The sequence below is a fragment of the Tamandua tetradactyla genome, chromosome X, assembly GCF_023851605.1.
Source record: "Tamandua tetradactyla isolate mTamTet1 chromosome X, mTamTet1.pri, whole genome shotgun sequence".
Lineage (NCBI taxonomy): Eukaryota > Metazoa > Chordata > Mammalia > Pilosa > Myrmecophagidae > Tamandua > Tamandua tetradactyla.
In genome coordinates, this window is record NC_135353.1 from 60761904 (window position 1) to 60776735 (window position 14832).

The 14832-nt window shown below is 37.8% G+C and overlaps 1 protein-coding gene across 5 annotated transcripts in view; it reads right to left on the bottom strand.

Annotated features, from left to right (window-relative positions):
- TMEM164 (transmembrane protein 164) overlaps positions 1-14832 on the bottom strand; it is a 199864-nt gene that overhangs the window by 167063 nt on the left and 17969 nt on the right. The window lies entirely within an intron of this gene.

The window sequence follows — 14832 nt, forward strand, 5'->3', positions numbered from 1 at the left end:
CAAACTTGTAGAACATATGAATAGAAGGAGGAAACACTGTTGTGACAAGATTATGGGTGACTTTTATACTCTATACAACAAACTATGGCTTTGAAGACAATTCTGGCCAGCAGCCAGTTTTTGTAAAATAAAGTTTTAGTGGAACACAGCCATGTCCATTCATTTACATGTTGTCTTTCTCTACTGCTTTTCTGCTCTAATGGCAGAGTTTAATAGTTGTGACAGAGAATACCCCTACCCCCACGGTCTGTAAAGCCTAAAATATTTACTATCTAGACCTTTAAAAAAACGTTTGCCAACCCTTGCTCTATATTTTTTTGTATTTTCCAAACTTTCTATAATGGGTATATGCTACTTTTGCAATCTTACTCTAAAAGATATATTTCCACTGTAAAGGCCCTTAAGAGGCAGACTAACCATTTCAGATTTTATTGTGTAAGTAATTAGGAGCACTAGAAATTTCTGAGGAGGGTGGCACATGATCTGATATGATGCCAACCAGTAAACTGCAGAACACCAGATCATTTAAGATGGAATTCAAACTATACACCTGTGATTCATCAACAGCTGTGATTCTGGGCCACTTCTCATTTAATGGGTGAGCCCATAATGGCTTGTTATGGTTTTCAAACTTCTTCCTCTGATTAAACACTACGAAATGGCTTCTTCTCTGTTCCAACAACCAATCAAAATTTTCCCTCCAATGAGCCTGGCCCTGGCATTGTGGGATCGACAATGTCTACCTGACCAAAAGGGGGGGAAGAAATGTAACAAAATAAGGTATCAGTCGCTAAGAGAGTTTGAGAAGCTATTCTGGAGGTTATTCTTATGTAAGCTTCAGTTAGATCTTGCTAACTGTCACAGTATGCCAAGCCCCAACCAACAGTATTCCTGAAACCTCTAAACCCAGAGCTCTATCTGAGACTCTAAAAGTTTCACTCACTAAGTTTATTTTTCAGAAACCTAAAATCTCAAGACTGTTTCTAGGCCAGATAAGCCCTGAAACCCAGAGTTACCAGTCTCTCCAAGAGTATCAAAACTAGTTGCATCCCTTTATTCCAGTGTCGACACCTCTTCTCATGAAGAAGTCAGAATGGTCAAGATTGGGAAAAGGATCAAATGAGAGGGAGGAGCTGTTAACAGAGAAGATAGGATTTAACAAATGATTGTGACGACTGAATCACTATATTGATAGTTCTTGTTAATCTTTAGGGTATTAAGAATACCTAGAAGGGAATATCTGAAATTGTGAAACTGTAACTCATACCAAACTTTGAAATTTGCTCTATAACTACTTGTTAAACTGTACTTTAGAATTTATCACTTTTCTGAATACGTTATATTTCATAATAAAAAATGCTAAAAAAAAAATTTTCCCTCCAAAGAAAAGACAGTCATACGCAACTTTGTGAGTACTGCCTTGAAGAGGCAGTTTGAAAGTTAAGGGTACTTATTCCTGTCTTATTGAAGTCAGGGCTTCACTTTCCAAACTTTCTTTTTGACTTCGGATTTCCTATTCTAGAATCACACAGGGAGAACAAGGAGATGATGCCAGATAAGGGGGGAGGTTCATCAGGCAAAACCAGGAAAGGAGAGAACAGAAAGTATTTGTAGCTTCTGTCTCAAGAGCCCTCAAAGAGCTACCAGATCCACCCACCCTCAGAACCTGGACAAGAAGACTGAGACTTATCTCCAGGGAAAATGGGCAGTCTGTCTGCTTTTATCTTAAAAAGAAAAAAAAAAAAAAAAAAAAAGGAAAGCACTATCTCTCCACGAGGAAGGCTCTATATTCACAGGTTTCCTCCAGATCCTCTCTGCTTTCACCATCTGCTTCAGGCCTACTTCCCCAGATGCGCTGCAAAAATAGCCAGTTCATACAAACCATTGTTTACTCATTCTCTCAGGCATGAACACATGATAGGTTGGAAATGGTCTTTAGGGTAGCTTCTTTTCAAATAAACGCGCTACCAATCACTGAGAAGATTAATCATCTACAGAATGAGAAACTTCCAAAACCGTAATTTTAGGTCCATATGGTATAAAAACACATCGGATAGATCTATGGGTGTTTTTTTGTCCTTTTAAATACACTACTTTTTTTGTATTTCAGCAATTGAGGCTATGAATTTCATTTGGGGCACCTTATACAGATGGAACAATTCACATGAAACTCTGCTGGCTGTTATGTACATTTATTTACATTGTGTTTTGTTGGTTCAAGGGAGAGATTACAGAATGCACTGAGGCGCTCAATTATTTAAGTTCACACCTAATATTTTACATTTTAACATATACCCAGTGCCAACAATTGTTCTCACCAGCTTTCTGAACCATTAAGTTGCACTGTTCTCCTTCTTCTAAATCAAATATAAGTAATTTGCTGTCATAGCAATACTTCTTCCCACTCCAAAATAGCTCAATACAGGCTCTGTTTGAGCAGGCAACTATCTGTCTATCAAAAACTGGTCATTGATTTCCATCTTCTTGACAAGTGGATTATTAAATTTAGTTTCCTGGCTTTTATAGTCATCAGGAGATTGTACTTCTGTGGCACTTTCTAGCACCAGAACAGAAAGACATAGGGACCTTCTACAACTGCCTGGAAGCATATCACAGCTAAGTCCCTGGGTGACAGTCAACCTCACAAGTCATGATGACAACAATCCTTTGCATTATTACCCAGCTTTACAGTTTATAGAGTACTGTCACCCACTTTATTGTATTTGAAACAGTAGGAACTTATGCTTACATGCGTCTTCAATTCCCTACATCAGGTCTGTTACTTTAATTGTGTACATCGTGGTCAAACACACTCATTCTGTTCTTTCTTCTCTAAGGTGAGTTCTGCTCCTATACCCTTTTGATGTGGTATACATTAAGCTAATGAGGGTAATTAAATAAGCTTTGGGAACGGTAAATACCATTTTGCCAGGTCCTTGGGCATTGGTCCACTGATGGATATTAACCAACTGTTTAGACAAACACACAAGACCACACCCCCAGAGTCAGTTAGCATGAATATTAATGCAAATCTCATATTTGTAGGGCATGTCACAGTTTACAGAGTGGTTTCACAAAAACTATCTAATTTGCATTGTACATCATGTCCACCCCACCCCACCCCACAATACACATAAACACAGCTGGATCAGGGTGCATATCTAAAATTTTATTCCTGCCTTATAGTTTATCCAATTTTAAATAAGGAAGAAGTGTTACTTCATTTCCAATTCCAGTTCTTTCCACCCTGACCTTTAGTTCATGCATCCATATTCTGTAAAATCTAGAGCCCCTCTCCCCCCACTTAAGCAGGATTTATTTTTTGTACTATGCTTTTTTGAGAAAAGAAACTCTGTAGGAAAAGATTAGAGAGTGGGGTGGAGAAGTTCTTTGATACTACCCAAGGTCTTTAAAAAGAAAAGAATGGGGGGTGGGGAGAGGAATTACCAGGAACTTTTCACTTTTCCTTTATAGGTTTCTGTATTTTTAATTTTAAAAATATATAATCTTATATGACCTCTATAATCAAAACAATAAAAGTTTACCTAAAAGAATGAAGAGATAAAGAGTCTTGTTGCACTTAAAGGACAGCCTGAAACAAGGGGCCCCTTTTGACTCACCTGCTACCCCTTCTTTTGAAACTCTCTGGGAAGCAAGGAGAGGCTGGTGAAGAGGGTCAGCTCAGAGTGCTTATTTATGAAAAAAATCAGAATCAGGGGTGCCCTAACAGAGCCTGAAAATAAGATTTCACACCGCCATGTAGGCTTAGGAGCTGAAGCTGAAAAGTCCCATTCCTACCCAAATGTAATCTGTCTTTCAGTATGACTTACAGTATCATGCAGACTGATTCCATTCAAAAATCTAATAAAAGAGGCAGTAGTTTCCATCATTTCTATCGCTTGGTCCTTGTGACCACTTGTCTCCTACAGACTGTATTTTGCTTCTGCAGAGTGAGTGATTTTTGAGAAGCTCAAAAATCATTTAGAAATACCATGCAACAATTATCTCAATTTCTCTATACCCTGTCCCTGTCAAGTGGAAGGGGAATGAGCATTACCCAAACAATTACTGCCATGGAACCAAAAAAAACAAAGAAGTAATAGGATTTCAGCCAGGTCACCCTCAAAATGCTAGGCACTAGGAATAATGCCTAACGGTCTGAAACCTGTCTGATTGACCAGCAGTAATGCCTATAAGCTCCAAGAGAAATAAAGCCGACTTTCCTGGCCCTCACCCAACCCAACAGGTACACAGCTTTTAAAACTGTTTTAATGATAACAAAAGCCTCTGGCACTTGAGGTTACAAGGGTGTTAATTTTGTTTGGCAAAGTCAAATTGCTTCAAGAATTTAATTCTATAACAGTGGTTGTGCAATTCTGATTTGAATGGTTTAATGATTTTAATTGTGTTTCTTCCTTGGAGCTCAAAATTCAATTTACCCAACCTTACTAGTGGGATGCTTTTTGCCATCACCAAGTCACCTTTATTGATCTACTTACAGGTTGAGTTGCAATGGGACCCCTATATTGAACATTTGATCAATGGCTATAACAAAGAAATGAAAAAAACTACACCTAATAATATAGCCTCAAAATATATAAAGCAAAGATTGACAGTACTTCAGGGAGAAATAGATAAATCCACTTTCATGGTGGTAAATTTTAACACCTCTCCCAGGAATTGATCAATCAAGCAGACAAAAAATTTGGTAAAATGGTATGGAAAAAAACAGCATAATTAACGAGGTTTACCTAGTGGACATTAACCTCATATCAAGCCATAAAACAAGTCTCAGCAACTTTCAAAGAAACAGGACACACAAACCACATCCTCTGATCACAATGTAATTAAGTTAGGCATCAACGACAAAAAGATAACTAAAAATGGCTTTGAAAAATTGTTTAAAACCCTTCTAAACAACCCACAATCACAATGAAAATTGTAAACCACTTGAAACTGAACAACCACCACAACAAAACACTACACATCAAAATTTATGGGACGCAGTTAGTGTGAAATTATTAACCCTTAATGTTTACAGTCAAATAATAAAGTCTGAAAAAAATGAGCTAAGTATTCAAGTTACGTTAGAAAAAGAATAAGAATCTAAGTCCAAAGAAAACCAGAAGGATAAAATAAAAACAGAAGCAGTAACAAAGCAGAAAACATATTATGGAGAGAATCAACAAAGCTTAAAATTATTTCTTATTAAAGATTAATAAAACTTACAAGCTTCTGGTACAACTGATTTTTAAAAATAAGTAATATTTAAGCATGAAAAGGAAAACTTTTTTTAATATCTGTAGTTTTTATACTTCCATTAATAGCTTTAAGCAAATAATTTTAAAATTTATACAAAATGGCCACATTCCTAGAGAAATACAGCCTACCAACATTGACTAAAGAAGAAATAGAATGCCTGAATAATCCTATAACCATTAAAGAAATTGTATCAGTAGTCCAAAACCTTCCCACAAAAAGACTTCAAACCCCAGACAGTTTACAGGTGAATTCTAACAAAAGTTCAAGAAACAAAACATTCCAATCTTAGATAAATTGTTCCAGAGTTTAGAAAAGACGATGCACTAGCCAACTTATTTTATGAAGCAAGAATAAATTTAATACCAAAACTGGACAATAGAAAAAGGAAAACTAGGGCCAGATTCACTCATAGACATAGTTGGAAAAACACTAAATAAGTCATATCCAGGAACAGTAAATGTAATACAACATGATCAAGGTGACTTGATCCTAAGACTGCAAAACTGGCTTAATATTAGAAAACAATCAATGTAATGTGCCACACTGAAAGATTAAAAAAAAAAAGGAATACGATCATCTCATACAAGAAGAAAAAGCCTTTGACGATGTGACCTGTGTGATTGTGAAAACCTTGTGGCTGACACTCCCTTTATCCAAGGTATGAAGAAATGAGTGAAAAAAAAATAAGGGCAAAGAATAAATAAATAATGGGGGTGGATAAGGGGTAAAAAAAATTGGGTAGATTGCAATACTAGTGGTCAATGAGAGGGAGAGATAAGGAGTATGGAATATAGATTTTTTCTTTTTATTTCTTTTCCTGGAGTGATGCAGATGTTCTAAAAATAATCATGGTGATGAATACATAACTATGTGATGATATTGTGAGCCACTGATTATATACTTTGGATGGACTGTATGTGTGTGAAGATATCTCAATAAAAATGTATTTTTAAAAAGCCTTTGATAAGAGGGCGGTGTGACGGTGGCTTAGCAGGCAGAATTCTCGCCTGCCATGCTGGAGACCCAGGTTCAATTCCCGGTGCCTACTCATGTGAAAAAAAAAAGCCTTTGATAAGAAAGGTTTATGTTGTCCAGAATCTAAATTTTCAGTAGCACATAATCTAACTCAACCTGTCTGGATAGATCATTTAAACAATCCAAACGCAGGGAGTCCAGAATAAGAATGAGGGCCTTTAATCCTACATAGCTTAATGTAAAGCCAGATACATCCTAGACTATATTAAGCAGACAATCAAAAAATACTGGCAAAGTCCCTGGAAAGATGGGAGGAAAAATATGAAACTATTAAACTTTACCACCAGGGAAAACCCTGATAATGTGTCAAAAATTAGGGACAGTCAAATCAATAGGCCAAGCCTTTAACCTTGAGGCCTGTTCTTGTGAAGCTTATGTATGTAGCAGAGATACTATGCCTACTTAGGGCATGCCTAAGAATTACTTCCCAAGGACTTCTTTTGTTGCTCAGATGTGGCCACACTCTCTCTAAGCCCAACTCTACAAGTGAAATCATTGACCTACATGGGTGACATCCAGGGGTGAAAGTCTCCCTGGTGGCCTGGGAGATGACTCCCAGGGATGAGTCTGGCCCAGGCACAGTGGGATCAACAATGCCATCCTGACCCAAAGGGTGAAAAGAAGTGTAACAAATAAGGTATCAGTGGCTGAGAGAGCTCAAATAGACTTAAGAGGCTACTCTGGGAGGTCACTCCTACACAAGCTTCAGTTAGACATGGCTACCTACCATAATTTGCCAAACCCAACCAAAACCATTCCTGACAACCCTAAAGAACACCCATGGCAATATATAAGATTCTACAAAGGTTCTGTGCACTAGGGTAACTTTCCAGAAGCCTACAACCTCCAGATGGGTCCCTGGACCAGATAAGTCCTGAAATGCAGAAGGGCCAGCCTCTCCAGAACACCAACTAGTTCTATCTCCCTATCCCATATTATCCCAACAGCCCCTTCCAAAATGAAAAAGAATGGGCATAGCTCAAATGAGTATGACTGCTGAATCATTATACCGATATTTCTTTTAGTCTCCAATATCTTAGAGCAGCTGTAAGTAAAAGCCTAAAATTGTGGAATGGTAACCTATATCAAACTCTGAAATCTGTTCTACAACTAATTGTTATGATGTGCTTTGAAAGTTATTGCTTTTTTGTATATAAGTTATTTTTCACAAAAAAAAAAGAAAAAATATTTATTCTAGCCTCCAGTGTTTCGGAGCAGCTAGAAGGAAAAATCTGAAATAGTGGAATGGTAACTCATAACAAACTCTGAAATCTGTTCTGTAACTACTTGTTGAGGAATACTTTGAAAATCATTGCTTCTTCTTTCTTTTCTTTGCATATATGTTATATACAACAACAACAAAAGTTAAAAAAATAAAATAAAAATCCTTTATAACATTTAATAACAATTCATGATTTTAAAAAATGAAATTCTTAGTGAACTAGGAACAAAAGAGGATAGATGAGAATTTATATAATCTACTAAAGGTTATAATCCAAAATAATCTACAGCAAACATACTTATAGTGCAACACTGAAAGCATGCACTTTAAAACAGGGACAAGGTAAGAGTACCCACAATCACCACTTCTATTAAACAGTATACTGGAGGTCCTAATTGGAATAGTAAGACAAGAAAAATAAATTTAAAATATAATGATTTCAACACGGGCAGTGTAACGGTGGCTCAGTGGAAGAATTCTCACCTGCCATGCCAGAGACCCAAGTTTGATTCCAGACCCTGACTATGCAAAATAATAATAATAATAATGATCTAATGGGAGAGACAAAGGTCTCAATTTTTGCAGATTATGATTACCAGCACAGAGAATCCAAAAGAATCTCCAGATAAACTAGTTATAATCAATTTAAATGCACTTGACAAAGTTGCTGAATTCAAAAATTAATGAACAAAAACCAGCTGCACATCTAAATATCAGCAACTAACAATTACAAAGTATAATTAAAATGAAAAAGACTATGGACAATAGTTAACAGTAATATCTTAATATTCTTTCATCAACAGTAACAAATGTACCATACCATCCATTACTAGGGGTCAATAATGGGAAGGGAAAAGGGTATGGTATGTTTGGGTTGTTTTTTTTTTTTATTTTATTTCTTTTTCTAGAGCATTGAAAATGTTCTAAAATTGATCATGGTGATGAATGCACATCTATGCAATGATAGTATGAGCCACTGACTGTATACCTTGGATGGATTGTATGTGACTATATCTAAAAGAAAAAAAGCTTACCAAGGACTGTACAGGATAGTCTGTTAAGTCCCTGGGCTCTGGAGCCAGACTGCCTCATTTCTAATTCCAGTTCTATCACGTATTAGCTGTGTAATGTTGGGCAAGCTATTCAGTTGCTCTGTGCCCTACCTTTTGGAATTCTTGTGAGGGTTAAATGAGTTAATACACATAAAGCACTTAGAACCGTGCCTGACACAAAGTAAGGGGGCTAAATAAACGTGAGCTGTTATTATTACTATGAAAAACTAGTTAATAGGCCTGTCACCCAGGGCTCCAAGCTTCTAACTATTGGATTCTAATATATCTCAAGGGTAAAGAGACTGGGAGCCACCTGTCACAGAAGTCAAGGAAACTCATCCATGTTTTCTTGAAGGCTGAGCACTGAACTCCCACAACTAACATACAGCTCATTACCTACATACCTTGCTGCCTACAGGGCAATTAGCAGAAGTACACACCCTTTCTCTGGAGATTTCCACCCCAATCTTACCAACTCTTCAGCTGGCAGCAAATGTCAACAACTTCAAGCTTCCCATGAGGATGAAATCGGAGTTCCTGATGACTATTCTTCATCATCAAGAGGAAAAGGAAAGCCTCGTGCCTCTTCAGACAGACTAATGGCAGAAGAGGTTTGTGAGATGTTACAAAAAAGCTGCTCTTATTAGCTCCATTTCTTGGGGGAAGGAAGTCAGTAATATTTTTTGAACACTTACTATGTACCACACACTTTTCTAAGGGCTTTACAAATACTAGCTCATCTAATTTTTTTAGTAACCTGATGAAGTTTGTGGAATGATTAGCTTCATTTTACAAATGAAGAAACAGAGTGACAGTGTTTAGGGGACTTGCTTAAAGGCACATAGCTCCTAAGTGATAGAAATTAGCTTCAAGCCCAGATCTGACTCCAAAGCCCTATGCCAAAGGAGGTAGAAGGTAAATAGAGGGATGTTGCTGAAATGAAGGTGGGTAGTAGGTTATCACGTGTGTGAAACTTTGGATTTCAATTCTCCTTCCTTCTGAGACCGGGGTTATTCAAACAATAATTATAGAAATAGAAGACTGAAAACCAGCAGAGCATCAGGGCATCCAGGTTAGTGTTAGTGCTGTATACCAGATTAAATGCTGGTGCCATTTCAAGGCATGACTGAGCAACATTAAAAAAATATATAAAAAACAAACAGAAATACTGCCACTGTGTGGCCTAATTTCATCTCCTCTTTTCAGAAAACCAAGATATTCATAGCAGGAAATACATTCCTGTGAGCTTACCCAGACCAAGGTAAGAATAAGGTAAAATCAGCCTGTGGTACAGGGTTGGTTGCTGCAGCCCAGTTTTTTTGATGCCACCTGGTTAATTCATTCCATATGGTAATGCCACAGGACTAATGACTAGGTTGCCCCAATACCTGAGTCCACAAGTAATAAATATTCCAAGGGTTTCAACCTGGAATTGCAAGCAAAACGTGAGTGAAAGAAGGCTATTCTGTGCAGCACCAACTATGCACAAAGCACCACCACCATCAAAAGCCACCTGTTAGCCTGGTAAAGTGTCTCCATCCTGATCCCAGGTAAATGATTTTTTTCCCCTAATGGCAGTACCCAATCTGCCCTGCCTTAACAGAGAGAAGAGCCTAGAAACATGCATGAGTAGGCAGAAGAGATATGAGCTTGGCCTGATGCAAGCTCATATACCTCCCATCCAAACAAAGGGCCTCTGGGTTCAAGAGCACAACATAAAAATACATTTAAGCTCAATGTCACTATTCTAATTGCAGCATCACATAGGATTTATAGATCAGCCTCAATATTCCTAAGAACAGAAAGTTTTTTATGATAGAACAGATAAATGGAAGGCAAATTACACTAGACCTCCTTAAGCGTACATCTGCTCTTAAACTCTCCAGGGACATAAAAGCTACAAGTACAACCTCCGGTTTAGATTGCTTCGCTTCTAGAAACTACTATCTTTCAAAGCTCTCTAACAAAATAGAACACAAATTCTAGCAATTCTAACATATAGCAATAAAATAGAAGCACCCCATATTTAAGTGCTCTATTACCTTTCAGCCTTTATTTGATCTTTTGGAAATATTTTGAGACTACAAGGCTTGAAAGTAAATAACAGCCACTTTAAGAAAGTTAGCTGTCTCACCAACAAAAAGACAAACCCAATTAAAAAAAGGACCAAGGATTTGAATAGACATTTGTCCAAAGAAGATACTAAAATGGCCAATAATGATGCTCAATAACATTAGCCATCATAGAAGTGCAAATTAAAACTACAAGGAGATACCACTTCACACCCACTAGGATAGCTATTATTAAGGAATGAAGATGGGACAGGACTCCTGGGATGAGGCAGGACCCGGCATCACAGGATTAAGAAAGCCTTCTTGACCAAAAGGGAGAAGAGAGAAATGAGACAAAATCAAGCTTCAGTGGCTGAGAGATTTCAGACTCAAGAGGTTATCCTGGAAGTTATTCTTATGCATTATATAGATAACCTTTTTTAGTTTATGGCGTATTGGAGTGGCTAGAGGGAAGTTCCTGAAAATGCTGAACTATGTTCCAGTCGCCTTGATTCTTGAAGAAGACTGTATAACTATATAGCTTTTACAATGTGATGGCGTGATTGTGAAAACCTTGTGTCTGATGCTCCTTTTATCCAGGGTATGGACAGATGAGTAAAAAAAATAAAAAATAAGGATTAAAAAATAAACAAATAATAGGGGAGATAAAGGGTAACAACTGGAAGGTTTGAAATACTGTTAATGAGAGGAGGGGTAAGAGATATGGGATGTATGAGTTTTTTCTTTTTATTTCTTTTTCAGGAGTGAAGTAAATGTTCTAAAAATGATCATAATGATGAATACAGTAACAATGTGATGATATTGTGAGTCCACTGTGTGGACTGTTTGTGTGTGAAGATTCGTCAATAGAAATATTTAAAGAAAAGAAAAGAAGAGAAAGAAAGAACAGAAAATGTTGGAGAGGATGTAGAGAAATAGGAACCCTCATATATTCTTAGTAGGAATGGAAAATGGTGCAGCCACTATGGAAATCAGTTTGAAACACAGAATTAACATATGACCACAATTCCAATCCTAAGTGTATATACCCCAAAGAACTGAAAGTAGGGACCCGAACAGATATTTGTACACCAATGCTCACTGCAGCATTATTCATAATAAACAAAAGGTGGAAACAACCCAAGTGTCCATCAACAGATGAATGGATAAACAAAATATGGTATATCCATACAATAGAATATTATTCAGCAGTAAAAAGAAGCAAAGTGCTGGTGCGTGCTACAGCACAGACATAACTTAAAGACATTATGCTGAGTGAAATAAGCTAGATAGATAAAAGATAAATATATTATGCTTTCTCTTATATAAAATACTTAGAATGAGCAGCTTCATGGAGACAGAAAGTAGAATAGTAGCTACCAGGGGTGGGGTAAGGGGGAAATGGGTAGTTATTGCTAAGTCAGCATGAGTTGTGGTTTGAGATGATGAAAATAGTCAGGAAACAGAGAGTGGTAAAAGTTACACAGGTCTGTCAATGTACTTAGCGTCAAAGAATTGTCTACTTAAACTGGTTAAAATAATTTTAAAGATATGTATATTTTACCACATTTAGAAGTAAATAGTTTTTTAAAGTCTTAAAAAAAAAAAAAGAAGGAAGCTATAGCACTCCTCTCTGATGTGGGTAAGGGACTAATTGAAAAGGAACTCCCTTTCTTTATAAATTCCCAAGGGAAAACAGAGAGCCAATGGGTAACTGGATAAGCATAATAAAAGCCAATTGATGCTAATTGACTTATTCAGGATGCTCGGGGAGGACTATTAAATTCTCCCCACTCTTGCATTTCAGATGCCTCCTGTCCTAAACCAGTTCTCTGGTTTTTCCATCACAACAGGAGGTGGAAAATAAACCAGTGTCACCAAATGTCAGAGCTCGAAATATCTTAGATATCACCTCATCCAGCTCTCTCATTTACAGATGCAGAAACTGAGTCTCAGAGGAGGAAAGTGACTTATCTGACAATAAGCATGCTGGTGACTGGCAGGTTTCCTGACACAGTACACCCTCCAGGACAACAAAATTGTATGCTCCTGACTCTTTTCTTTTGACTAGTTCTAGTTCTGTCAATTGCCTTCCATAAGATTGGCAAACTACTCTTCATCAATACAAGAATGTAATTGGTGATTTCTTTAAATGATAGGCTGTATTTAGCTTGATAGTTAACAATACTGTTTTTGGAGTCAGCCAGACCTAGATTTGCTGACAAGTCTGGCCATTTTCTAGCTATATTTTATGCATGCTACTTAACCTCTTGGAATCTTAGTTTTTCCTCATCTGTAAAATGGGAATGCCAGAAACATTATCTATCCTACCACATGCCTGGCACATGGTTAAGTGTTCAATAAATATTAGTTATGACTATTGCCATAACCTAACATACCAGAGGGCAGAGATGTCAGAGGGGTAGGTTCTGGAAAGAGCAACCTACTAACTCTACTTTGAATTATACCTGATTTCTCTTCAGGGAAACCTCCAGTCTTGACACTGAATTTCTGACTTAGGAACTGACAGGGAACAGGGCCAAAAGAACCAAGCTGACACTAGCTCCTCTAAGAACCTGCCCCACTGCACTAATTTTCAGGCTCACACATAAGATCAGGCACCTCCCACCCGAAGGTAAGTTTCACAAAATGAAAAAAAAGAGCAACTAAGACAAAAAGCCATAAACACACTAATCTTGGGAAAGCCTCTTTAGAAGCTGAAAAGTATAATAATTAGATACAGGAGAGGCTAGAGTCAAAGGCTGTTTCAAGAAAGAAAACATGGACCATCTTTAGGTCTCTTAGGCCTGAGCTATATAATTCCAGTGGTAACCAGTACTGGCCTTCCCAGGGAAGGGTTTTAAGAAGGACTAAAATTCAACCCCCCTTCCCCCAACCACAGGAAGCCGGAAGCATAAAGCACAAAATGGAATTCCTGTTAAAGTTTTAACGTGGGCCACTGGGTTACTCGTCCTTCAACTGATCAACAGAACTGAATGTAATCAGACCTCAGCAGGATGTAACCTGCTATGCAAGCCCTCACAAGTGTTGTGTTCTTGTACAAGTAGTTTCTGGGGCTGGGCTTATTTCCCTAGGTACAAAATGAAGGATTTGAACTACAGGAACCAGAAAGTCTCTCAGACCTCTAGCATTTTCTGGTTACAAATTTTACAAATATCTGCCAAACTAAGAATGCAGTAATTAGAGTATAAATGAACCTTGATAACAAGCTCCCTGGGGGCGGAAACCATATCTGGCATTTCTTTTGTATCTGAAGGTTCCTAGTATGGTTGTAGACCCAGAGAAATACTTCATATATGTCACTGATTCAGATTCACTATACAGTACCTAGCATATCATGAGCTTTCGGCATGCCCAGCAATCTTCCTCAATTCACTCTCCCAGCATACTTTTCAGATAGATAAGACCGTACCACCCCTGGACTTTAAACAAAAAGAAGTACCACCCAAGAAAGCAAAGCTCCTTGTCTCTCTTCAGGCAGCAATGATTAAACACCTAGATGTCAGGTACTCTAGTGTGACACCCTGCCTTCCAAGCTGTGTGATTCAAGACAAATCAGTTAACCTAGCCTAGTACAAGGTTCAATAAGGGCACCTACAGTTATTGGAGAACTCATGACTCTTAGATTACAGATGTTACCTAGCAGACTAACAACTAAGTAGCATACAATGGGATGAGCAGGCACCCCAAGGGCTTTGGAAATACAAAGGAGGAAATATCAGTATTGAGATGGGGTTCAATACACACACACACACACACACACACACACGCACACATACACACCTCTGAGGAACTGTTGAGGCTAAGAACACATGTAATCCAATCTCTTACACTAGTGATTCCTACCCTGGCTGCGGATTAGAATCAGTTGAAGAGTTTTACAAAATGCTGCCAGGCTCCAACCTAACTCTATTACAACAGAATGGGGTAGGGAATACAGGCATTGGTATTGTTGAAAAGTTCCCAAAGTCATCATAAGGTGCAACGAGGGCCAAGGACTCCTGACCTCTACTTTCTCCATTTCCTCTACTCCCAAATTGAGTGACAGGTCAAAAAGATGCCTTGGAGGCTGCAAGAGCAACAAATATTCCCCTTTCAGTCACTCACCAGACTATTTTATGAACCAGTAAGATAACTCGACGACTGCCCCAACATTTTTGACAGCCAAAACTTAAACATAAAAGGGTCT